We start from the raw sequence: 26,945 nt of genomic DNA, 5'->3' as shown, positions 1-26,945 counted from the left end.
AGGAAAGCTCCGATGCCAAAGTTAGTGTTCTAACAAAAAATAGAAGGGTGAGTAGATAGAGCTCTGAGTGTTCTGAGTGTCTTACCGTAAAATTCTGTTTAAGTCTTCTTTTATAGTGGTCGGTGGCTCTTCCCAGTGGCTGGCTGTTTGCCATCCTTGCTGATATGGACTGCTGAGCTTTGGACTGTGCGATCACCATCTGAGCTGAGGTGGCAAATCTCATTTATGATAAAGGCACTCAATAACTTAAAATAGGTGTAATTATATGAAAAATACTCACAGTTACTTAAAAATCGTGTAAATTATATGACAAGTAATCTAAGGAACTTAGGAAGGTCTAGCTAGAATACTTAAAAGAACGTTGTAGGATTTCTATCAATTTGTATCTTGATATGAAATAGTTGAGTTAGAGACATTTTAGAACAAACTTGTTCTTCAAATTACCTATTGGAGGGACCAATATATGAAATTAGTAAGAGAGCGGTAAGTATAAACAGAATATTTTAACATAGGAATTGGGCTCCTAGCATAATAGAACAAATATTCTCACCCTTAAAAGAGCGAAGTATATATCATACACTTGAAGTCTACCAATGATGTTGTAACACCCTAAACTGGAAGCAACTGTCCCAAGTGTTGTAGCGTAGTAGGTACAAGAAGGTTCAGATAATGTTGTTAAAACCTGCAAACCATAGATAAAAAACTAGCCCGGAGGGTAACCCCGGAAAGAAGTCTCCGATGCCTAAGTCAGTATTCTGATAAAAAGAGAAAGGTGAGTAGGTAAAGCTCTAAGTGTTATGAGTGTTATGATCCTTGACGACTACGAGCCAAGAAACAAAAGAAGCCAACACATAAACTTAAATTTAAATATGTTGAAATCGTATGAGCAATTAGTAAGAGACATACCTGTTGGGATTTTTAGCCGAGACAGATTTGAAGAGCTAAAAGCACATTTAACCAATTTCCAAAGTGCTCGTCTTCGAGTGTTCAGATAATGTTGTTAAAGTTTCCCGCCCTCATTAGAACCTGCAAACCACAAATAAGAAACTGGCCCGGAGGGTGACCCTAGGAAGAAGGCTCCGATGCCTAAGTCAGTATTCTGAAAAAATTGGAAGGGTGAGTAGGTAGAGCTTAGAGTGTTCTGAGTGTTATTATCCCTGAAGACTATGAGCCATAAAAAAATAGACATCGATACTTAAACTAAAATTTAAATATGTTAAAAATGCTTGAGCAATTGGTAAGAGACATACCTGTTGGGATTTTCAGCCGAGACAGATGTAGAGGGCTGAAAGCACGTCCGGATGATTTCTAAAGTGCTCATCTTTGAGTGTTAGGCTAATGTTGCTGAAGTTTCCCAGCCTCAATAGAACCTGCAAACCACATATTAGAAACTGGCCCGGAGGGTGACCCCGGGAAGAAAGTTCCGATGCCTGAGTCTGCATTCTTATAAAAATAGAAGGGTGAGTAGGCAGGGCTCTGAGTGTTATGATCCCTGATGACTATGAGCCACAAAATAAAATAAGTCCTTCAATAAGCTTAAATTTATATGTCTTTAAATTGTTTGAGCAATTGGTAAGAGACATACCTGTTGGGATTTTCTGCTAAGACAGATGTGGGGAGCTGAAAGCGTCGTTCGGTTAATTTCTAAATTGCTCATCTTCAATCGTTTGGCTAATGTCGCTGTAGTTTCCCGCTCAATAAAACCTGCAAACCACCAATAAGAAACTGGCCCGGAGGGTAATCCCGGGAAGAAGGCTTCATGCCTAAGTCAATATTCTGATAAAAAAGGAAGGGAGAGTAGGCAGAGCTCTAAGTGTTCTGAGTGTCTTGCTGTAAAAATAAGTCTAAATCTTTTGTATATCGTGGTCTATGTCTCTTCCTATTTGCTGGCTGGTTTCTATTTTTACTGATGTGGACTCGTGAGCTTTTGATCGAGCGATCACCATTCTAGCTGAGGAGACAGGTCTCATATATGATAAGTATACTCAATAACTTAAAAGAGCTGTAAACTAATTGAAAAGTACTCTCATTGACTTAAAATACGTGTAAATTATATGAAAAGTAATCCCATTAACTTAAGAAGCTCTAGCAACACTACTTATAAGAACGTTGCATGATTTGTGTCCAACCTGATACCAACCAATTTGCACATCATCCGACAGCTAATTCTCCTTACCATATGTATATATGTCCATACCACTTGTCGATCGTAATTTTAGGTTTTCCCATACCTCTTCTGGAACCCTCTACTTGCATTCGATCATTTTTCCAAACTGAGGCTTATAATGCTCTCCATGGAATATAACCATACCACCTCAACTGGCTCTCACGGAGCTTGTCCTAAGTCAGTGCAACCCCCACTTAGTTTCTTATACAATCATTTCTTAATTTATCCTTCCTGGTCTTACCACATATCACACGTAACTTCATCATCTCTACTACACCCCGAGATGAGGATCCCACGTAACATCCTCATCTCTGGGTGTAGCAGAGATGAGGATGTTATAAGGGATGTGCATCAATACCAGGAGGGATAAGTAACGAATAAATTAATCAGAAACGAAATAGGGGTCACACCGATTCCGTATAAGTTCCGCGAGAGCAGGTTGAGGTGGTATAATCATTTTATAGGGAGACCTATGGATGACTTAGTGATTCATGTATTTAAGTCATATATGGTGTTTAACCATTTATGTGAATCATATTATGTGAAATTGATTAATTTATTTAGTTATTTCTCCTTTTGTTCCCTTTTAAGAAATGCATGTGTTACCATTTTCATATTAGCATGATTATGATAAGAATTATTGAGAGTATATTATTTATTTTATATCAGTTTGTAAGATTCATTTGCATATATTTGTGGATTAAGTTAAATACTTGTTCTAATTTAAATTTGGATATTTGGCCATTAGGTTTATAGTAATAAAAAAAAAAAAAACTTTCTTATGCATTTAAATTAGGAAAAAATTAATGAGCATTCTCTCTGTGGTGCCCTTTTGTATTAGGTGACGTACTGGCTCTCAGTAATTACAGGCTCCATTATATTTCGTTCAAACCTTTTGTATAGATTGTAAGTTTTCAATGAGGAAATTATAATTACGAGGAAAGTTCAACGGTATATTGACTTTCGGTATCATTTCGCTAGTTTTGACTCCAAAGAAGAAAATTTCCTAAGAAACTTCAATATTGGTGAATTTTGGCTGAACTAATCTCATATTGATCAAATGCGTGTAGGTATAAGATCCCTAACGACTAAGAGGCATAAAACAAAAGAATTCAATATGGAAACTTAAATTAAAGTATGTTGAAATTGTATGTGTAATTGGTAAGAAACATATCTGGTGGGATTTTCGGCCGAGACAGATGTGGAGAGCTGAAAGAGTCGTTCGGCTAATTTCCAAAGCACAAGTCTTCGAGTGTTCGGCTAATGTTCTAGAAGTTTCCCGCCCAATAGAACCTGCATACCAAAGATTATAAACTAGCCCGGAGGGTGACCTCGGGAAGAAGGCTCCGATGCCTAAGTCAGTATTCTGACAAAATTGGAAGGGTGAGTAAGTAGAGCTCTGAGTGTTCTAAGTGTCAACAATAGAAGTCGATACATAAACTTAAATCTAAATATTTTGAAATTGTATTAGCAATTGGTAATAGACACACCTATTGAGACTTTTAGTCAAGAGAGATGTGCAAGGATGAAAGCGTCATTCAACTAATTTTCAAAGTGCTCGTCTTCAAGTGTTCGGCAAATGTTGATGAAATTTCTCGATCAATTAGAACCTGCAAACCACAGATGAAAAACTGGCCCGGAGGGTGACCCCGGGAAGAAGTCTCCGATGCCAAAGTCAGTATTATGATAAAAAGAGAAGGGTGAGTAGGAAGAGCTCTGAGTGTTCTGAGTGTTATGATCCCTGACGACTACGAGCTACAAAATAAATAGAATCCAACACATAAACTTTAATTTAAATATGTTGAAATCGTATGAGTAATTAGTAAGAGACATAGCAATTAGTAAGAGACATACCTGTTGGGATTTTTAGCACGTTCTGTTAATTTTCAAAGTGCTCGTCTTCGAGTGTTCGGCTAATGCTGATAAAGTTTCCCGCTCAGTTAGAACCTGCAAACCATAGATAAGGAACTGGCCCGGAGGGTGACCCCGGGAGGAAGGCTCCGATGCCTAAGTCAGTTTTCTAACAAAAAATAGAAGGATGAGTGGATAGAGCTCTGAGTGTCTTACCGTAAAATTCTGTTTAAGTCTTCTTTTTATAGTGGTCGGTGGCTCTTCCCGTTGGCTGGCTGTTTTCCATCCTTGCTGATATGGACTGCTGAGCTTTGGACTGTGCGATCACCATCTGAGCTGAGGTGGCAAATCTCATTTATGATAAAGGCACTCAATAACTTAAAATAGGTGTAATTATATGAAAAATACTCACAGTTACTTAAAAATCGTGTAAATTATATGACAAGTAATCTAAGGAACTTAGGAAGGTCTAGCTAGAATACTTAAAAGAACGTTGTAGGATTTCTATCAATTTGTATCTTGATATGAAATAGTTGAGTTAGAGACATTTTAGAACAAACTTGTTCTTCAAATTACCTATTGGAGGGACCAATATATGAAATTAGTAAGAGAGCGGTAAGTATAAACAAAATATTTTAACATAGGAATTGGGCTCCTAGCATAATAGAACAAATATTCTCACCCTTAAAAGAGCGAAGTATATATCATACACTTGAAGTCTACCAATGATGTTGTAACACCCTAAACTGGAAGCAACTGTCCCAAGTGTTGTAGCGTAGTAGGTATAAGAAGGTTGACTACTCTGCTATGGATCCCTATATACAGTAGTGGGAGATAGGGAATTTGGCTAATTTATGGGCTATGGAAGGAGCCTAAAAATAGCCAAAAATGAGTGGAACCAGTCCTATAATGGGTGGATTCGAGAACCTAAAGGTTAGGACAGCCAGTGGTGTAAAAATGGACAAACTGGCGGAATACCCTACTGCCAACCGGTCAGCCGAACATGCAGGAAAAATTAAAAATTTTTACCGGGGCCCACATGCCTACACCCACAGGCATCGCACTTACCCGAAATGTAGAGGTCATCATGTTGACCAAATCCAAATTAATAAGTTAATATTTGGTGGGGTGTTTTAAAGGGAATTAAATTTTATATAATTTATGTTTTAAAAGTAGTTTTTAGAATTAAATTTTAGAACTAATTTGGTAGTTGGACTGGTTCAGCCAAACGAGCCTAAAGGACCCTTAGGGCTGAACCTTAAAAGCCCAAAAAAACCGCCTCTGTTATTCCATTATTCTGCTGTATACTATGGTGGAACAGTAAGAAGAAGAAGGAGAAGGAGAGGAGGGCTGTTGCACATGCATTGCAGCTGCTGCCCCAATTGCTACTGGTTCTACCAAACGGGCCCTAACGACCCTTAGGGCTGAACCTTAAAAGCCCAAAACTGCCTCTGTTATTCCATTATTCTGCTGTATACTACGGTTGAACTGTAAGAACATGAAGAAGAAGAAGACGAAGAAGAAGAAGAAGGAGAGGGGTGCTGTTGAACATGGATTGCAGCTGCTGCCCCTATTGCTACCGCTGCACCTTCATCTGCTGCTGGTTGTTGGACTGCAGCTGCTGCCCCTTTTGCTACTGTCATCTATGTGTTGAGAATCATATTGCAACACATGTCTTATTGTAATTGGTGTGAACACAAGTACCAAGATAAATAAATGGTTCATCTTCAATTCAAGTAATTCAATGATTAAACTCTTGATGGGTCAATTTTCGTATTATGGGCTCAATATCTTGGTTAAGCCACATTGAATGGCCTTATGGATTTAAACTGGTTCAGTCTAATATTTAAAATATGATTGATCATGGTTCAATGGTTCAATACAAACCAAACCAATTCTGGTTTTCTATAGACCATTTGAGTTTAACCTTTGAGCAGCTTGGTTTTTCAATTCAGCAGCACTTCATAAAGATGTCAGTCTCTTAAAGATATGAAGAATCTATGAGTAGAGGGTTATAAGGTATTAGGACAAGTTTATTTGTTGAATCGAACAGCTAAATAGTGGAATGGTGAGTCAGCTTCTAGACTTTGATTCAATACAACATCATTACATAATGGTTCAGCAGCATAGCCAGCTCAACGTCTTTGATATAATTTCAGCCAAACTCTCAGCAAGTTAGTTGTGATTGAAACTGATATGCAGCAGGTAAATATTTTCTATTCCTAATCTGATTATGATTCCCAACCGTGGATACCCTATGCTCTATAAAAAGAAAAGAAAAAGAAGTCTGTTATTTTTTAAAAGATCTGGAGTCCGACGAGGAAGTAACCTTCTTATATGTGGGCAGCAATAAGAGTTTTCACTGATATGGGACAGCAAGGAGCCTCTCTTTTTTCTAATATTTCCAGTCAAAAGAAGAATCCTCAATTCAGTGGGACTTCTAGAAAATCGGCCTTGCTGGATCCTCTTACGTGAGCTGTTATTAAATCAGATTAGAAAGAAAGAAGTAGAAAGAGAAAGCAGCCGATATCAAGAGGAGTCTCTTGTGCGTACATCCCAAGCACAGTTCAAATAAAAAGGGAAAATCTCAGATTTGAGGTCAAAAGGAATTAGGAGAAGAACTCCAATATGGAATTACTTTTTGAAGTCTGTTATGCTGGGTATAAAAGGAGGTCTTCTTCATACCAAAAAAAAGCGGAAGGCAGGCAGAAAGAGAGGGAGAGCAACAGGTTGAGAGAGTTTGCTGATCGTATCTTTTGGTTCGTTCTTACGGCTCTGACTCAATATTTGTTCTGATTTCCTGCTGACCAATGGAAGGAGGAAAGGGTTCGTTGTTGCCGCACTAAAGAAGGAGAAGAGGTGCTGCCAGTTATTGGTACAAGAACTATTGCTGCATTGTTCTTAGGTTTAATGGAAGTCTACTGTTTGCGATCTCAGAATTCAGGTTCGGTTCTATATATATCCAGCTTCAGTCTGAATTTTAAAATATGGACATTCATATCGGAGTTGATATATGAGGTTGCTTTAATAGACCAATATTGCCACAAGCCCATCGGTTAATTGAAGAACTTTTATATATTGATGTTCCTACTGCGGTCTTGAATATGCATACTGTTATTGTTGCTACTGTGATTGAATGGGGTTATATCTAAAATTGAAGTGCTGCCATTATATTCATCATTAATTTGGATCCGTGAAGAAAGTTATTGGTTATTGTTTGAAGTGGTTTGGTGATTTGAAGAAACACACCTTGTCTAAGAAGGTGTACATTGATTGAAGACCAAGAAATCAAAGTGAGTGCATTATTTGTTTAAATCTTGATTTCTATTGTAAGTCTGTACTCGGGGTGTTGGGTAGACTTGATGTTTAGGGTTTCCTCTGTTTATTGGTGATTGGTTGCAAATGTTCTTGACAAGCGTAGTTGAGGTTGTAGCTCCAAATACAGTGGGTGCTGTGTTGAATGTTGTTAAGGGGTTAGTGCTCCTAATTGTGGTTGCAGTCGAATTACAAAGACCGGATTTGAGTTGTGCTCCAGAAGTTCAGATGTTACTAGGACTGAAATTGCTACAAACTAGAGCAGATTCAAGCATGGAAGATTGTTACTACCTCGCTGTACATAGAGTTGATGCTGCACACAGCTAGGTTGGGCTGCTAGAACCTTCTTTCTGCTGGACACATACTCAATAAGATAAAATTCCACCACCCTAATTGCTATACAGCAATTACATTAAGTAGGAATGAAACCCGTTTAGGGTTTCAAGTATACAGCCACCCAAAATTTGGGAATCTGGGACTGCATGCAAAGGAATTAGGTTAATTAAAGTATAAGCATACTCGGTTAGGAATTCGGTAAATTAGGGACTAAAATTAGTCCCTATATACTTATTTTGTACTCAGTGGAAGAATTCCTAATTTTAGTAAGCTAGACTGTGGCTCATCCATACTTCTTATAATGTTCCAGCTCCAATTAAATCAGTATGAGAGGTGGGAAATTTTTTATTACAGAACTATAAGGTTTAAGTATTCAAATTAGGAAGAAATTTGAAAGTATGTTAAGGCATAATTTTAACTCATGTAATTGGTGATTTTGTGGACTGTAAAATTACCCTAGGGACAAGGAGATACTTCCTCATGTTGCCATGGACCATACCCATCGTCCATGGGCAGCCTAAGCCAGAGAAATTGGCAGAACCACATATGGAAGTGCATAAATTTTTATAGAATCTCCTACCGATTGGGCAAGCGGCCAGCCAGTTGTCTCACACTGATTGGGTGTTTTTCAGCCCAATCAGCCCCTATTTTGGTTGAATGGTACCCTACCCCTTGTGGGTTATGTTCTCTACCTATTTACCCAAATTAGCCCTATGAGTAGGGGTAACTCAGGGGCATTTTCGAGGTTTCAAGTAAGATTTAGACATGGGTTGTTAAGAGTTGTTTTGGGTTCAGTAGTGAACCTATAATGAGTCAATTCATAATATTTAAAAAATGATACACATTTGGTTATGAAACTAAATAATCGGAGGTGGGTACGACGTCGATTGTGGGGATCTCATTGTACTTGCGATTTGGAAAACAAGGTGAGTTGGTGTATTTTTTTCCTTGTTTTATGGAGTCTTTATGCGTTATTACTATTTTACGTGAATTATATACATCAATGATATGTTATTGTATTGTTATGAATGTTGTGTGCCATTATTAATATTATCTACTAACCTGTGAATATGAAAGATGAGGCTAAGAAATGGTTTTGGACTGCAGAGGTAAGTGAGGTAAGTAATTATGGTTCTATGAATGAAATCTACAGTAGAAATTGTGGCATTCACGGTCTGGGGCATGGTGTGGTCGAGGTTCTTTCCGGTACCATGGGCCCAGAGGTTAGTAGTACAGTTAGCACAGATGTGGAGAGCTAGAAGTGTCATTTGGCTGATTTTCAAAGTTATCGTCTACGAGTGTTCAGCTAATGTTGCTAAAATTTTTCGCTCAGTTAGAACCTACAAACCACACATAAGAAACTGGCCCAGAGGGTGACCCTAGGAAGAAGGCTACGATTCCTAAGTCAGTATTCTGAAAAAAATGGAAGGGTGAGTAGGCAGAGCTCTGAGTGTTCTGAGTGTTCTGAGTGTTTTGATCACTAACAACTAAGAACCATAAAAAAATAGAAGCCGATACATAAACTTAAATCTAAATATTTTGAAATTGTATTAGCAAATTGAATGAGACATACCTATTGGGATTTTTAGTCAAGAGAGATGTGGAGGGATGAAAGCGTCATTCAGCTAATGTTGATGAAATTTCCTGATCAGTTAAAACCTGCAAACCACAGATAAAAAACTGGCCCGGAGGGTAACCCCAGGAAGAAGTCTCCGATGCCTAAGTCAGTATTTTGATAAAAAAAGAAAGGTGAGTAGGCAAAGCTCTAAGTGTTCTGAGTGTTATGATCCTTGACGACTACGAGCCACGAAACAAAAGAAGCCAACACATAAACTTAAATTTAAATATGTTGAAATCGTATGAGCAATTAGTAAGAGACATACCTGTTGGGATTTTTAGCCGAGACAGATGTGAAGAGCTGAAAGCACGTTTAACCAATTTCCAAAGTGCTCGTCTTCGAGTGTTCAGATAATGTTGTTAAAGTTTCCCGCCCTCATTAGAACCTGCAAACCACAGATAAGAAACTGGCCCGGAGGGTGACCCCAGGAAGAAGGCTCCGATGCCTAAGTCAGTATTCTGAAAAAATTGGAAGGGTGAGTTTAGATCTCTGAGTGTTCTAAGAGTCAACAATAGAAGCCGATACATAAACTTAAATCTAAATATGTTAAAATTGTATTAACAATTGGTAAGAGACATACCTGTTGGGATTTTTAGCTGAGAGAGATGCAGAGGGATGAAAGCGTCATTCAGCTAATTTTCAAAGTGCTTGTCTTTAAGTGTTCGGCTAATGTTGATGAAATTTCCTGCTCAGTTAGAACCTGTAAACCACAGATAAAAAATTGGCCCGGAGGGTGACCCCGGGAAGAAGGCTCTGATGCCTATGTCAGTATTCTGATAAAAAGAGAAGGGTGCGTTGGCAGAGCTTTGAGTGTTCAGAGTGTTATGATCCCTGATGACTACAAACCATAAAACAATGAAGCCGAGACATAAACTTAAATTTAAATATGTTGAAATCGTATGAGCAATTAATAAGAGACATACCCGTTGGGATTTTTAGCCAAGACAGATGTGAAGGGCCTAAAGCACGTTCGGCTAATTTCCAAAGTGCCCGTCTTCAAGTGTTTGGCTAATGTTGTTAAAGTTTCCCGCCCTCATTAGAACCTACAAACCACATATATGAAACTGGCCGGAGGGTGACCCCGGGAAGAAGGCTCCGATGCCTAAGTCAGTATTCTGACAAAAATAAAAGGGTGAGTAGGCAGAGCTCTGAGTATTCTAAGTGTTATGATCCCTGACGACTATAAGCCACAAAACAATAAAATTCGATAAATAAACTTAAATTTAAATGTCTATAAATGGTATGAGCAATTGGTAAAACACATACCTGTTGGGATTTTTAGCTTAGATAGATATGGGGAGCACAAAGCGTTGCTCGGCTAATTTCCAAATTGCTCATCTTTGAGTGTTCGGCTAATGTTGCTGAAGTTTCCTGCCCTCAATAAAACCTGTAAACCACAGATAAGAAACTGGCCCGGTTGGTGACCCTGGGAAGAAGCCTCCGATGCCTAAGTCCGTATTCTGAAAAAAATAAAAGGGTGAGTAGGCAGAGCTCTGAGTGCTCTGAGTGTTATGATCCCTGACGACTATAAGCCACAAAACAATATAAACCGATAAATAAACCTAAAGTTAAATGTCTTTAAATTATATGAGCAATTGGAAAGAGACATACTTGTTGGGATTTGCTGCTGAGATAGATGAGGGAAGCTGAAAGCGTCTTTCAACTATTTTTAAATTTCTCATCTTTGAGTGTTCGGCTAATGTTGCTGAAGTTTTCCACCCTCAATAGAACCTGCAAACCACAGATAAGAAACTGGCCCGGAGGGTGACCCCAGGAAAAAGGCTCCGATGCCTAAGTCAGTAATCTGATAAAAATATAAGGGTGAGTGGGAAGAGCTCTGAGTGTTCTCAGCGTTATGATCTCTAACAACTATGAGCCACAAAATAATAGAAACTGATAAAAAAACTTAAATTTAAATATCTTTAAATTATATGTGCAATTGGTAAGAGACATACCCGTTGGGATTTTCAGTTGAGACAGATATAGGGAGTTGAAAGCGTCATTCGGTTAATTTCCAAATTGCTCGTCTTCGAGTGTTCAGGTAGTGTTGCAAAAGTTTCCCGATTAATAGAACCTACAAACCATAAATAAGAAACTAGCCCGGAGGGTGACCCTATGAAGAAGGCTACGATTCCTAAGCCAGTATTCTGACAAAAAAGGAAGGGTGAGTACAAAAAGATCTGAGTGTTCTGAGTGTTAGGATCCCTAACGACTAAAAGCCATAAGAAAACTGAAGCCGATACATAAACTTATATTTAAATATGTTGAAATTGTATGAGCAATTGGTAAGAGACATACCGATTGGGATTTTCAGCAGAAATAGATTTGGAGGGCTGAAAGCGTCATTCGGAAAATTTCCAAAGTGCACGTCTTCGAGTGTACGGATAATGTCGCTAAAGTTTCCCATTCAACAGAACCTACATACCATAGATAATAATCTGGCCCGGAGGGTGACCCCGGGAAGATGGCTCTGATGCCTAAGTCAGTATTCTGACAAAATCAGAAGGGTGAGTAGGCAGAGCTTTGAGTGTTCTATATGTTAACTGTAGAAGCCGATATATAAACTTAAATCTAAATGTGTTGAAATTGTATTTGCAATAGGTAAGAGACATACCTATTGTGATTTTCAGACGAGACAGATGTGGAGGGATGAAAGTGTCGTTCGGCTAATTTTCAAAGTGCTCATCTTCAAGTGTTTGGCTATTATTGATGAAATTTCCCGCTCAGTTAGAACCCGCAAACCACAGATAAGAAATTGGCTCGGTGAGTGACCCCGGGAAGAAGGCCCTGATGCCTAAGTCAGTATTTAAAAAAAAATAAAAGGGTAAGTAGGCAGAGCTCAGAGTGTTCTGAGTGTTATAATCCCTGACGATAATGAGAAACAAAACAATAAAATTCCATATATAAACTTAAATTTAAATGTGTTGAAAAAGTTTAAGTAATTGGTAAGAGACATACCTTTTGTAATTTTCAGTTGAAACAAATGTGGACTAAAAGCGTCGTTCGACTAATTTCCCAAGTGCACGTCTTCAACTGTTCGGCTAATGTTGATGAAATTTCCCGGTCAGATAGAACCTGCAAACCATAGATAAAAAACTGGCCCGGAGGGTAACCCCGGAAAGAAGTCTCCGATGCCTAAGTCAGTATTCTGATAAAAAGAGAGGGGTGAGTAGGCAAAGCTCTAAGTGTTCTGAGTGTTATGATCCTTGAGACTACGATCCACAAAACAATAGAAGCCAACACATAAAATTAAATTTAATTATGTTAAAATCGTATGACCAATTAGTAAGAGACATACCTGTTGGGATTTTTAGCCGAGACAAATGTGAAGAGCTGAAAGCACATTCAGCCAATTTCCAAAGTGCTCTCGCCTTCGAGTGTTTGGATAATGTTGTTAAAGTTTCCCGCCCTCATTAGAACCTGCAAACCGTAGATAAGAAACTGGCCCAGAGAGTGACCCCAGGAAGAAGTCTCCGATGCCTACGTCAGTATTCTGACAAAATTGGAAGGGTGAGTAGGTAGAGCTCAGAGTGTTCTGAGTGTTATTATCCCTGACGACTATGAGCCATAAAAAAATAGACATCGATACATAAACTAAAATTTAAATATGTTAAAAATGCTTGAGCAATTGGTAAGAGACATACCTGTTGGGATTTTCAGCCGAGACAGATGTAGAGGGCTGAAAGCACGTCCGGATGATTTCTAAAGTGCTCATCTTTGAGTGTTAGGCTAATGTTGCTGAAGTTTCCCAGCCTCAATAGAACCTGCAAACCACATATAAGAAACTGGCCCGGAGGGTGACCCCGGGAAGAAAGTTCCGATGCCTGAGTCAGCATTCTTATAAAAATAGAAGGGTGAGTAGGCAGGGCTCTGAGTGTTATGATCCCTGATGACTATGAGCCACAAAATAAAATAAGTCCTTCAATAAGCTTAAATTTATATGTCTTTAAATTGTTTGAGCAATTGGTAAGAGACATACCTGTTGGGATTTTCTGCTAAGACAGATGTGGGGAGCTGAAAGCGTCGTTCGGTTAATTTCTAAATTGCTCATCTTCAATCGTTCGGCTAATGTCGCTGTAGTTTCCCGCTCAATAAAACCTGCAAACCACCAATAAGAAACTGGCCCGGAGGGTGATCCCGGGAAGAAGGCTTCATGCCTAAGTCAATATTCTGATAAAAAAGGAAGGGAGAGTAGGCAGAGCTCTAAGTGTTCTGAGTGTCTTACTGTAAAAATAAGTCTAAATCTTTTGTATATCGTGGTCTATGTCTCTTCCTATTTGCTGGCTGGTTTCTATTTTTACTGATGTGGACTCGTGAGCTTTTGATCGAGCGATCACCATTCTAGCTGAGGAGGCAGGTCTCATATATGATAAGTATACTCAATAACTTAAAAGAGCTGTAAATTAATTGAAAAGTACTCTCATTAACTTAAAATACGTGCAAATTATATGAAAAGTAATCCCATTAACTTAAGAAGCTCTAGCAACACTACTTATAAGAACGTTGCATGATTTGTGTCCAACCTGATACCAACCAATTTGCACATCATCCGGCAGCTAATTTTCCTTACCATATGTATATATGTCCATACCACTTGTCGATAGTAATTTTAGGTTTGCCCATACCTCTTCTGGAACCCTCTACTTGCATTCGATCATTTTTCCAAACTGAGGCTTATAATGCTCTCCATGGAATATAACCATACCACCTCAACTGGCTCTCACGGAGCTTGTCCTAAGTCAGTGCAACCCCCACTTAGTTTCTTATACAATCATTCCTTAATTTATCCTTCCTGGTCTTACCGCATATCACACGTAACTTCATCATCTCTACTACACCCCGAGATGAGGATCCCACGTAACATCCTCATCTCTGGGTGTAGCAGAGATGAGGATGTTATAAGGGATGTGTATCAATACCAGGAGGGATAAGTAACGAATAAATTAATCAGAAACGAAATAGGGGTCACACCGATTCTGTATAAGTTCCGCGAGAGCAGGTTGAGGTGGTATAATCATTTTATAGGGAGACCTATGGATGACTTAGTGATTCATGTATTTAAGTCATATATGGTGTTTAACCATTTATGTGAATCATATTATGTGAAATTGATTAATTTATTTAGTTATTTCTCCTTTTGTTCCCTTTTAAGAAATGCCTGTGTTACCATTTTCATATTAGCATGATTATGATAAGAATTATTTAGAGTATATTATTTATTTTATATCAGTTTGTAAGATCATTTGCATATATTTGTGGATTAAGTTAAATACTTGTTCTAATTTAAATTTGGATATTTGGCCATTAGGTTTATAGTAATAAAAAAAAAAAAAACTTTCTTATGCATTTAAATTATGAAAAAATTAATGAGCATTCTCTCTGTGGTGCCCTTTTGTATTAGGTGACGTACTGGCTCTCAGTAATTACAGGCTCCATTATATTTCGTTCAAACCTTTTGTATAGATTGTAAGTTTTCAATGAGGAAATTATAATTACGAGGAAAGTTCAACGGTATATTGACTTTCGGTATCATTTCGCTAGTTTTGACTCCAAAGAAGAAAATTTCCTAAGAAACTTCAATATTGGTGAATTTTGGCTGAACTAATCTCATATTGATCAAATGCGTGTAGGTATAAGATCCCTAACGACTAAGAGGCATAAAACAAAAGAATTCAATATGGAAACTTAAATTAAAGTGTGTTGAAATTGTATGTGTAATTGGTAAGAAACATATCTGGTGGGATTTTCGGCCGAGACAGATGTGGAGAGCTGAAAGAGTCGTTCGGCTAATTTCCAAAGCACAAGTCTTCGAGTGTTCGGCTAATGTTGTAGAAGTTTCCCGCCCAACAGAACCTGCATACCAAAGATTATAAACTGGCCCGGAGGGTGACCTCGGGAAGAAGGCTCCGATGCCTAAGTCAGTATTCTGACAAAATTGGAAGGGTGAGTAAGTAGAGCTCTGAGTGTTCTAAGTGTCAACAATAGAAGTCGATACATAAACTTAAATCTAAATATTTTGAAATTGTATTAGCAATTGGTAATAGACACACCTATTGGGACTTTTAGTCAAGAGAGATGTGGAGGGATGAAAGCGTCATTCAACTAATTTTCAAAGTGCTCGTCTTCAAGTGTTCGGCTAATGTTGATGAAATTTCTCGATCAATTAGAACCTGCAAACCACAGAAGAAAAACTAGCCCGGAGGGTGACCCCGGGAAGAAGTCTCCGATGCCAAAGTCAGTATTCTGATAAAAAGAGAAGGGTGAGTAGGAAGAGCTCTAGTGTTCTGAGTGTTATGATCCCTGACGACTACGAGCTACAAAATAAATAGAATCCAACACATAAACTTTAATTTAAATATGTTGAAATCGTATGAGTAATTAGTAAGAGACATAGCAATTAGTAAGAGACATACCTGTTGGGATTTTTAGCACGTTCGGTTAATTTTCAAAGTGCTCGTCTTCGAGTGTTCGGCTAATGCTGATAAAGTTTCCCGCTCAGTTAGAACCTGCAAACCATAGATAAGGAACTGGCCCGGAGGGTGACCCCGGGAGGAAGGCTCCGATGCCTAAGTCAGTGTTCTAACAAAAAATAGAAGGGTGAGTAGGATAGAGCTCTGAGTGTTCTGAGTGTCTTACCGTAAAATTCTGTTTAAGTCTTCTTTTTATAGTGGTCGGTGGCTCTTCCCATTGGCTGGCTGTTTTCCATCCTTGCTGATATGGACTGCTGAGCTTTGGACTGTGCGATCACCATCTGAGCTGAGGTGGCAAATCTCATTTATGATAAAGGCACTCAATAACTTAAAATAGCTGTAATTATATGAAAAATACTCACAGTTACTTAAAAATCGTGTAAATTATATGACAAGTAATCTAAGGAACTTAGGAAGGTCTAGCTAGAATACTTAAAAGAACGTTGTAGGATTTCTATCAATTTGTATCTTGTTATGAAATAGTTGAGTTAGAGACATTTTAGAACAAACTTGTTCTTCAAATTACCTATTGGAGGGACCAATATAAGAAATTAGTAAGAGAGCAGTAAGTATAAACAGAATATTATAACATAGGAATTGGGCTCCTAGCATAATAGAACAAATATTCTCACCCTTAAACGAGCGAAGTATATATCATACACATGAAGTCTACCAATGATGTTGTAACACCCTAAACTGAAAGCAACTGTCCCTAGTGTTGTAGCCTAGTAGGTACAAGAAGGTTGACTACTTTGCTATGGATCCCTATATACAGTAGTGGGAGATAGGGAATTTGGCTAATTTATGGGCTATGGAAGGAGCATAAAAATAGCCAAAAATGAGTGGAACCAGTCCTATAATGGGTGGATTCGAGAACCTAAAGGTTAGGACAGCCAATGGTGTAAAAATGGTCAAACTGGCGGGATACCCTACTGCCAACTGGCCGGCCGAACATGCAGGAAAAATTGAAAATTTTTACCGGGGCCCACATGCCTACACCCACAGGCATCGCACTTACCCCAAATGTAGAGGTCATCATGCTAACCAAATCCAAATTAATAAGTTAATATTTGGTGGGGTTTATTAGAGGGAATTAAATTTTATATAATTTATGTTTTAAAAGTAGTTTTTAGAATTAAATTTTAGAACTAATTTGGTAGTTGGACTAGTTCAGCCAAACGAGCCTAAAGGATCCTTAGGGCTGAACCTTAAAAGCCCAAAAAAACCACCTCTGTTATTCCATTATTCTGCTGTATACTACAGTGGAACAATAAGAAGAAGGAGGAGAAGGAGAGGGGGGCTGTTGCACATGCACTGCAGCTGCTGCCCCAATTGCTACTGGTTCTACCAAACGGGCCCTAACAACCCTTAGGGCTGAACCTTAAAAGCCCAAAACTGCCTCGGTTATTCCATTATTCTGCTGTATACTACGGTTGAACTGTAAGAAGATGAAGAAGAAGAAGAAGAAGAAGAAGAAGGAGAGGGGTGCTGTCGAACATGGATTGCAGCTGCTGCCCCTATTGCTACTGCTGCACCTTCATCTGCTGCTGGTTGTTGGACTGCAGCTGCTGCCCCTATTGCTACTGTCATCTATGTGTTGAGAATCATATTGCAACACATGTCTTATTGTAATTGGTGTCAACACAAGTGCCAAGATAATTATATGGTTCATCTTCAATTCAAGTAATTCAATGATTAAACTCTTGATGGGTCAATTTTCGTATTATGGGCTCAATATCTTGGTTCAGCCACATTGAATGGCCTTATGGATTTAAACTGGTTCAGTCTAATATTTAAAATATGATTGATCATGGTTCAATGGTTCAATACAAACCAAACCAATTCTGGTTTTCTATAGACCATTTGAGTTTAACCTTTGACCAGCTTGGTTTTTCAATTCAGCAGCACTTTATAAAGACGTCATTCTCTTAAAGATATGAAGAATCTTTGAGTAGAGGGTTATAAGGTATTTTGACAAGTTTATTTGTTGAACTATTGTTGCTGTAGTTGCTTAGGCCTGGTAAACTTAGGCTTAGGAAAGGTAGTTTACTTGCTTACTTGTTTTGTTAAAGTAAGGCAGCTCAACTGTAGCTAACTTGCTTTCTAAAGGTAGCGCTAGCTAAGTAAGGTTTGCTGCTGCTAAGGTAAACTTGAGCTATACAAATTATAACTATTTTTTATAAACTTGTTTTGATTTTGCCAAATTGCTAATATTTCCTTGTACTCACACAGGTTATCAGTGGCATCAATAAGGGTAGCAACTGTGGATATCACATGTTGGTAACATGTTCTATATTTGGTCCCCCTCTGTGTTTAGCTATATCACTCTTGATCTTGCGACCAGAATATTATTACCTCTGTTTGATTAATTTAGAAACATACAAAATTCTCCTTACATATGCTCTATGTTAATATTGAAATAACGAAGAAAAGATGACAAGAGCATATAAGATTCAAATAATATTAATCCTGTTGGCAACATAGAGGTGCTTGAATTAATAATTGATAAGACAAACTTCTTGAATTAAAACTTAAACCCATAAAAGAGTCTAGAAAGCTACCAGGTCAGGAACTGCAGGAAAGAGGGCTTTGGAGATTCCTAAAGAAGCACAATCTGCTGGTGTTCCTGCAGTTCATGTCATACTTAGATAAACAACCTCTAACAGCAACAATAGGATTCATATTGTAAGAATAATGATCTAAAATGGTGAATCAAAACCCAACCCTTCATCAATGGGCATTATACAACTCTATCAAACAAAAAAAATTATATGAAATCAGGATTATTCACTAAATGAAGCTGAAGTTAATTTTTTTATAAAAGAAGATAACAGTGAACTTCAGTGTAATGGATTTATGGGATTCAGCCAATTATCTCGATCGTGGGATATCATTGATGTTAAGATATGTAGCACCGCAGGGGTATTATTGTCAGACCCTGCAGTACTTTGTTTATTTGTCATTGACCACGATAGAAGACTACTGAATCATGTCATGGTCTCTCTCTCTCCTGCTCTTCTTCTCTTCTTCAAGGTTTGTGGGGACTGGTTATTAGTTTCTCTGTTGTCCCATGGTATCACAGCAATTATAATCAGTCTTCATCTTCAATTCTGTTTTGATAGTCTCAAGGACTGTCCATGTGGTTGCAGCAACCTATGCTGGAAAAAATTCTATCAAAGGCCCTAGATGATGATTATATGAAGATAAACTAGGGTCTCCTTGCATCTACTACCTTCATCTTGTTTCCCATGGAGTTATCCGTCTGCAGGAATCAAGTTTTATGCATATAAAGGCTGGCAGCACCATTTTTGTGTGTGTGTGTGTGGGGTGGGGGGGGGAGGAGGGAAGCATAGAGATGCAATTACTTTGCATCAAGCCAGCAGATCCCTCTCGTATTTCAGGACCTTGTTCACCTTATTTGGTAAGCCCACTCGATCCCAGTTTAGGGCTTACCCACTCGATCCCAGTTTGGGGCTTGATCAGAGTCCCTGATTTTGTGTAATCAATCTCTATGGCCATGCAGTACAGAGAAATAGGAATCCATGTCATCAAATGATTTCCTGTGATTTTTACTAGTATGAAATGAGTCCAATGCCACTTTGGCATCTTACTGAACAAAAGTAGTGATATTGTTCCTCCATCGATCAAGAATTTCCCAAATCCAAACAATAAGACAATTCCGTCATACCGGTCATACGGTAAAGAACAACCTTTCAAACCAAAACCTACAGAAATTGTTGACTTGAAGTATTAGCACATCATAACATACCAGAAGCTGCATAAGCGGTTGCCCCTTCGATTTCAACTCTGCGAGCTGTTAGCAGAATATTAAGCCAAGTGATGCTATGACTTGTAGCAGACATTTCCCTGGAAAAGTGCAAACTCAGATACAAAGCTCCATAAACAAACAATGAAAAAAGAAAGTACTTGCACTCTGAATTTTGCAACAACAAATCTGAAGAGCAAAGTACATCATTCCTGACCATCCAAATGGTCAGCCACCACTTACACAAGCTTCCTAGTCCTCTATCAAAACTAAAAAGATAAGACTTGGATATCCAAAACAAAAATGGCTAAATGCTGAAGAAAAGGTTGCTGCTTTTTGGTGTTATAACCTTCTAGATAAGATTTTAAGTCTAGATAGGCAGTCAATGAGTCAAATGTATAATACAATACCAACTGCAAAACACAAATGTTCTGGGGCTATTAGAAAATCAATAAAACTCACATCAGTATATGTCATGGCAGGTGAAATGTCTTTGATACAAATATGAAATACTGTAAACTTCTGGCAAGACAAGCACAATTTAAAGATAAATAAACAAATACGGACATCACAGGCCTACAACCAATTGATACCTGCTGGAATTTTTTTTTAAATGAAGTTTCAAAATACCTCCTATCCATTTCCAAATAATTGATTTTGGTGTTTTCCCTCCCACAGGAGTTAGGCTTTTGGAATTGCTTTTTATATTGCACTTTTTGTGTGGGAAACTTTAGTCCCACATTGCAAGTGGATGAGAATGGGCAGTGGCTAATATATTGGAATGGCAATTATAAATGTAGGGTTACTTGAAGAGAGATATCTCTCCTCTCACATGTCCGAGGGTGGGTCGAGGGTGCTTTTAACACATACATGCCGAGCCGAGCCGAGCAAATCTAGGTGGGGCCGGGTTGAGTTGGGTCGGGGCATGGTGTGGTGTGGTGTGGTGTATAAAATCAATTTTTGCTCCAGACCAAACTTGTTTGCAGTTCCCTTTTACCGACATCAGATAAGTTCTTTCTAACAACGTTGGTATCCATTCCGATGCCATTTTAGGATTTTCTGACATCGATTTTAGACCGTCAAATGCTGAACAGAATTTATCATTGTCTTAGGCCCATAACCCTAGGTGGCGGAGTAGTTAAGATGCTGACTTGGGCCAAAGTCATGCAAAATAAGAGAATTTTATTTGTTTATTATTTTTACCATTAAGGGAACCGGGAAACGTTCAGATCTTGCTAGATGCGCCACCTAAGCAGCAGCCCTTGGCAGATCCACGTACTGTCAAGGTTGGAGAACCCACAGGCCATAACTGCAGATTCTGTCTTTCACTTTTTCTGGACCTAGAAAAAGAACTCAAAATAAAAAATTTAAAAGAACAAAAGTAACCATAAGAGCTTCCTTGGCTTTGTCATGCCCATAACCATTAGCAATCTGGTAATCTTCATGCAAGTTATGTGTTACAATAATCATCTCAAATGTGGCCATGATGTCATCCAAGGTGCATCGATAAAAAATTGAAGAGTTTTAATAAATTTAAAGACTGTAATAGAATAAGACTGTAAATAGAACACTTACTTGAATATTAATGGAGGAGAAGAATGAATAAGAAACAGATATGACTGGAGTCCCACTGGCCGTTAAAGGTATTTCACCATAAGTACTGCATCTCACATACATCTGAATCTCACAGAATGAATGTAGCAAAAGCCAAGTTTTATTCATAATATCATCTAACCCTTACAATGATTTCCTAAAAGCAACAAAGGTTGAATTATATTGGTCTTTGGAAAGTTTTCAGCCAATAAGAAGCAGCCAAAATAAAAGAAACAGTTGTGTTTGTTGGAACTTTTTAAAGTACCTTTCTTGCTGTTGATCTGCATCATTCTCACATGCTTCTTTTTTGGGTGATTTAAAATTACAATCAATCCAAGAGGAAGATTGCCTCCAAATTGAGTTGAAGGACCTTCTAAGTGAGGGCCATAAGGCCCTAGAAAATCAACTGAATCTAATGATCAGATTCAGACTAATTTCCAGAAATAAAGTCTGCAAAAAATTACCCAAAAACAGGGTACTGCCAGTAGGAGATGTGCTTCTTCAAGAGTAAAAAAATTCCATGACTGAAAATGAATAGAGTTCAAGATTCCTGCTCAGAAAAATAAAATCTAGTCTATTTTCTTTACCTATTTTTTTTTCAATCAATAAAAAAAAGTCAGGGAGTCTGTGCCAAGCACCAAAATTCTGCTCATGTATCTTGACAACAGAAATTCTCAGACCTTGCATTACAAATCGTTAGAAATCCTCACCCCAACCTTAATGCTTAAATGCCTAAGACCCTATATAGTGAACCACTTCCCACAACATATTCTGAGAAATTGTATAAAACTTATCAACATGATTTGGAAAACATCAGTCGGCATTACTACAATATTTTTTTTTTTGAAACCACTAAAATCATAGGCTAAATTTACATACAATATATAAAGAAATCAATATAACTTGGTCAGTTCTTATTGGATCAATCAAAGATTACTTTAAGATTCATAGCGAAGGATGATCCATGCTCTTGATATATTGTAAGAGAGAAAATAAAGGGTTAGAACACAAAGCAACATGTAAAATATATAACCTCAAACAATTTGTCTGTGATGAGTTCCATACAAGTTAGTTGGGGAATAAAAGAAACAAAGGAAGAGAATTTTAATACCTGCACAATCCCCATGGTAAAGTCATTCACTCCATTGACAGAAATAAAGCCTTTAGGTGAGATCTCAGCAACAAGCTATTAAGAAATTTTTCATATATCCCTGCTGCTGGTTTGCTCTTTTTCAGTTTCAAATGCTCGGGATCATATAGTGGAGGATTCAAATTGTCCCTCATTTCTTTTGGAATTATCAGATTCTTCATAATATATCATAACCAAGAAGTAAAGAAACCAAAGGAGTTAGAGTGGTAAGTTACATGTGAATCAGAAAGGAGGAAGGGGAACATGTAGAGAAGAAAATAGGTACCTGCCAAGAGTCAGAAACCAAAGTGAGAAGCTTAACATGACCAAATCATCTAAGAAGATCAATCGAATCACGTAACCAAATGGTACCAATGGTTTTTGGGTATAACCAAAACTTTACATCAAGTAAACATGAAGTGTTCATTAGATTGAACTGCAACCCATGCCCAATGTACTTAAAAGAAACGGGATTTATAGCAGCAACATAGTCTAGGGTTTGGGTATGGGTTTAGGTTTAGGGTCTTGAAAGGAATCGAAATTCCTACCTTAACAGTAGATACTGTTTATGGGTCTATTCATAGTCCCAAGACAGTCCCTATGTCTTCTCATAATCTCTTTCTTTATTTCTCCATCGAAGTCCGTGTGAAATCAATAAACCTATTTCATGCTAGGGCTTGATCGGCATAACCTAATCTTTTGATAGTAGAAATTATCAAGATCTTCTCCAGCTGCTGGAAGTGTGAAATTCCAAATTCACCATCAATTGATCCTATTGATTCAAGTTCAGTAAGAAGCATTTCCTCAATTCCATTAGATTGGGACCCCATTTTTGCAATGAGATCCACAGAGTAGTCACCACCTTCAAAGATAAGCTTCAATTGGTTGCACCTGAAGCACATTTTTCTGTTTTTCGATAATCATTAAAGTAAAATTGGAGTGATAAAGAACCCTAAGTTGTTTGATACACTTTCAAATTATTTTTGACATACCCCTAGTTTAATGAAATTTTTGGAAATTAAAAGGTGTAAACTTCTAAATACACCTAAAGAAATGCCATTTAGACAGTGCCTTTATTTAAAGACTTATAAATTTTAACATACCTCTTGATAGGAATAGAAAAGAATTCCATCACATCAATCACCAGCTGCAATCCTTGTAAATTGGGTGGTTAAACATGTTAATTATGGTTATGGTGGTTGAGATAGGGTAGTGGATGTGGATGGCACTGAAGAAATTCCCTACAACATAATTAGAATGGGGACCACACAAATCATAATTCCACCTTTCTCTTCCTCAATCTATCCTAGGAGCAATGTGGTAAGTGGTCTTTCCCAACACCAACAACAACAATAATAATTTCAGCATCCAGTACCCTCCCATCCTTCAATTTCACAGCCTTCACCTAAACAAAGAGGAAAGTTGACAATAAGAGACAGTTTCAGACTAATGTGGATTACATTTATTGTCACTAAAAATAGGATTTTATGCTCGTAGAAAAAACTAGTTTTCAAATAGGATCAGTTTCTGTTTTCCCTACTAGTTTCCTTTTGTTAATAGATTCTTATATTATTTGTTTCCATTAAGAGGAGTAATTGTTGCCTTTTAGCAGAGATTTTGACAGATAAAAATTGACTAGTTTCTTCTATGGTTGAGAGGGTTGACTGAGGGATGGGATTGTCCAAAAATATTTGAGGGGTGAGAAGCCCAAGGAGATGGTGAGAGGCTAATCCACATCATTCTTCTCCCCCTTCTCATCCTTCCATCAGTTTCTGTTTTTCCCTTTAATTTCTTTAATTTTCTGTAGGTTAATTGATCTGTTCGAAGCATAGAGGCTCTTTACTACCTACCATGATCTACTACTGGTGCTGTTCTGTTCATATCCAGCGACAGCCACTGGAGGAGGATTTCTGGGCAGAACTCAAGGACCTATATCTTCCTAACTAGTGGGAATTTGCAGCTGATATTTGGAGGAACAAACCACCTCCCCAAGACTCCCACCTAGTGGAGGTATAACAAATATTAGACATCTGTCGGGTGCTCTGCAAGAAATATCTCTTACTTTGACCTAAATCAAGGATTCTAACACTGGAGCCTTATTTGACTCAGGTTTGAAACTAGGTCAGCCCAAGCATCTCGGCTCACCATCAATAAAGACACTATTCCCATTAGCTGTCTAACCCCAACCCTTCTCCCCCACCCCAACTCACACTTAGCCCTGCGAATCTCCACATCGAACCCTCTCCGTTGGCCCACTTGGCCTACCCCCAATCTTATTAACCTCTTCAGATCTTACTAGTCTCCTAGCTACAGGTTGAAGTAAATCTTATGTTAACATAAAGAGAGATTCTAAGAAACATTAGGATACCTTTCCCATGAAGAGGTAAGAGTAAAATCGTCAAATCCTTCAAGTTGCATCACTAAGTCAGGAAAACATAAGTTAGTTGCTGCTGCGCTGATCAGTTAGACTTAAAATACATAAAGCAATAGCACCAACAACCAAAGTTCTAGTTTTTCTGAAAATTAAGCTTCTTCTAGCTAAGTAATGTTGCTTTCTCTCAAGGTATGATTGCATAGGTTTTTCTACTTCTCTACTTATTCTTCCTTTTTCTTCTAATTTTCAGAAAGTTTCTCCCAAATGCAAATTTAAACCATCAGCATAGCTGGCATTCTCTAGTCCTAGTCCTTCTCCATCTTGCCTTTGGCTTGTATCATTAATCTTTCTAATCTAATGTATCAACAGCAGGACACTTTTTGCTTAAGATAAAAGATATAAAAAGAAACTTGGCATGCCTTTGGCAGAAGTGAGATCTCTCCTTCAAAACAAAGCTGGCACCAAGTTGTGCTTGTGTGGCTGCCTCATATAAACTTTATTTGCTAGTATGCTATTCTTCCTAAAAGAAATTGAAAGTAACTATTTGGAAAATACATATGTATCAAAAGGTACAGAAAAGCTAATGATGTCTAGCTAGGAATGATGTATCATTGCAATTTCAATAAATGAAGTCGCGAACAAATAATTATAAATAACAATTAAGATGTTTTTGAATTTATGATATGCTCCAAGAACTATTATTCGATAGATGATTTATAATAAAAAAGATCATGATGATAATGAAATGCCTTGAGATTATTATTCAATATCCCAGATAATTAGAACTCCAGCAGAAAACCAAGTCGGTTTCTGAAAGTACCTGTACTCATCACTGATCCCATATGAGAAGACTACATCTGGAAAATCCTTAACATGTGCACTGCACATATGTTCATCAGATTCAAAGCTTGCTCGTCATTTGGCTTCTCAAATTCATGGATTTCAGCCAGGAATGGAAACTCAAGTTTCAGGTGCAGAATCTAATAACCGAAGCAATAAAACTCAAATGCTCGCAGATTTTAATGCATTACTACAACTTGTAAGTGCCTTAATATAGTTTAAAACATCCTCTTTCCCTTATTATAATGTTGCAGGTACTTAATCATTAAACTTAAATCAGGGAACAATTTTTAAACTATCTAATTATGCAGAAACAGACTATTCTAACAGCTGAAATGGAAGGGGTTGGCACATATTACTTGTCCCTACACTATCCTAATCCTATATCATAGTGCAAATATTACTTAATGATGCAGGAGCACCCCCAAAAGAATTATAAAGGTTGGGTTTTATTCTTGGAAGGGATGGAATATAAAGTCCACTTGATAGATTACTAATAGCCACATTTCTTAAGTTAACACCCCCTTTTTTTCCTCCCTTGGCTTAGTGTTGAACCTTAGCATGAATATTTCAAAAAACAGTAAAAATTTAGATGTCTAGGGTTATTTCTTCTCTCTTTTTAGGTTTCTGTATGTGTCTACAATATGGTTAAAATCCTTTTCTTATCAACATTGTTTACATAACCTTGTCCTTTAGGGAAGAAGGGTTCCTACATGCCCATTTTAGGAACCCTTCCCACAAGACCACAGATTTTTTCCACATGGACAAGATTATTTGACATTTTGACCAACTGATCGATGAGGAATTCCTTGGATATGCCAAATTTGGTGACCTACCTCAGCCAAAGGATCCACCATGCTTTGACTTCCCTCTTGTCTTTTGAATGGTCCCTGCAGTTCAAATATTTCCAGAAATAACTAATTTTTTCCAACAAAATTTGGAACCACTATGATGGTTAGGTTGAGAAATCAGATTTGTCTAAAATTAGATACATGACTAGGTGATGATGTGGAAACCTATTCACTAAAATTGGGCACAATTGTTATGGTGCTAGCCTAGGCAATGGCAAGTGACTAAGATGTGGATATACCAAGGGTGGTATGTAGGACATATCAATTAGTGAGTCTAACATCTAATTTGTGCAATTTTAACTCAAGAGACATTCTTCTCCGAGTTTCCATCTTATTAGTTACATCAGACTCATAATGCGAAAACAATTTGATTGTGTTTTAAAGCAATTATAAAACTGAACACCTTGGAAGAATCTTGTTCTCCAAGCTAAGCCCGAGAAGGTGCGAGTACGTGATGATAACTGCCCGTTCCCCAACCCATTTTGTTAACAAAGAAGTCCATATGGCTCATTATCTTCTTCTCAGATAGTTTCATAAACCAAGGGTATTTCCTAAATGCCGTGAGAATCTCATTCTCTGCTGAATAAGAGCAATTCAATTTTTTTTGTTTTATGTGTGGGACTGATTGGTGATAT

The 26,945-nt window shown here is 37.8% G+C and overlaps 1 pseudogene; it reads right to left on the bottom strand.

Moving 5' to 3' along the window:
* The window catches only part of LOC122070227, a 41,207-nt pseudogene extending 20,199 nt beyond the window's left edge, over positions 1-21,008 (bottom strand).
* Positions 21,009-26,945: the final 5,937 nt, after the last annotated feature.

This window comes from Macadamia integrifolia, unplaced genomic scaffold (assembly GCF_013358625.1).
Source record: "Macadamia integrifolia cultivar HAES 741 unplaced genomic scaffold, SCU_Mint_v3 scaffold86, whole genome shotgun sequence".
In the NCBI taxonomy this organism is placed as follows: Eukaryota; Viridiplantae; Streptophyta; class Magnoliopsida; order Proteales; family Proteaceae; genus Macadamia; species Macadamia integrifolia.
The sequence above is the reverse complement of the archived record's forward strand: the minus strand, read 5'-3'. Positions and strand labels throughout refer to the sequence as shown.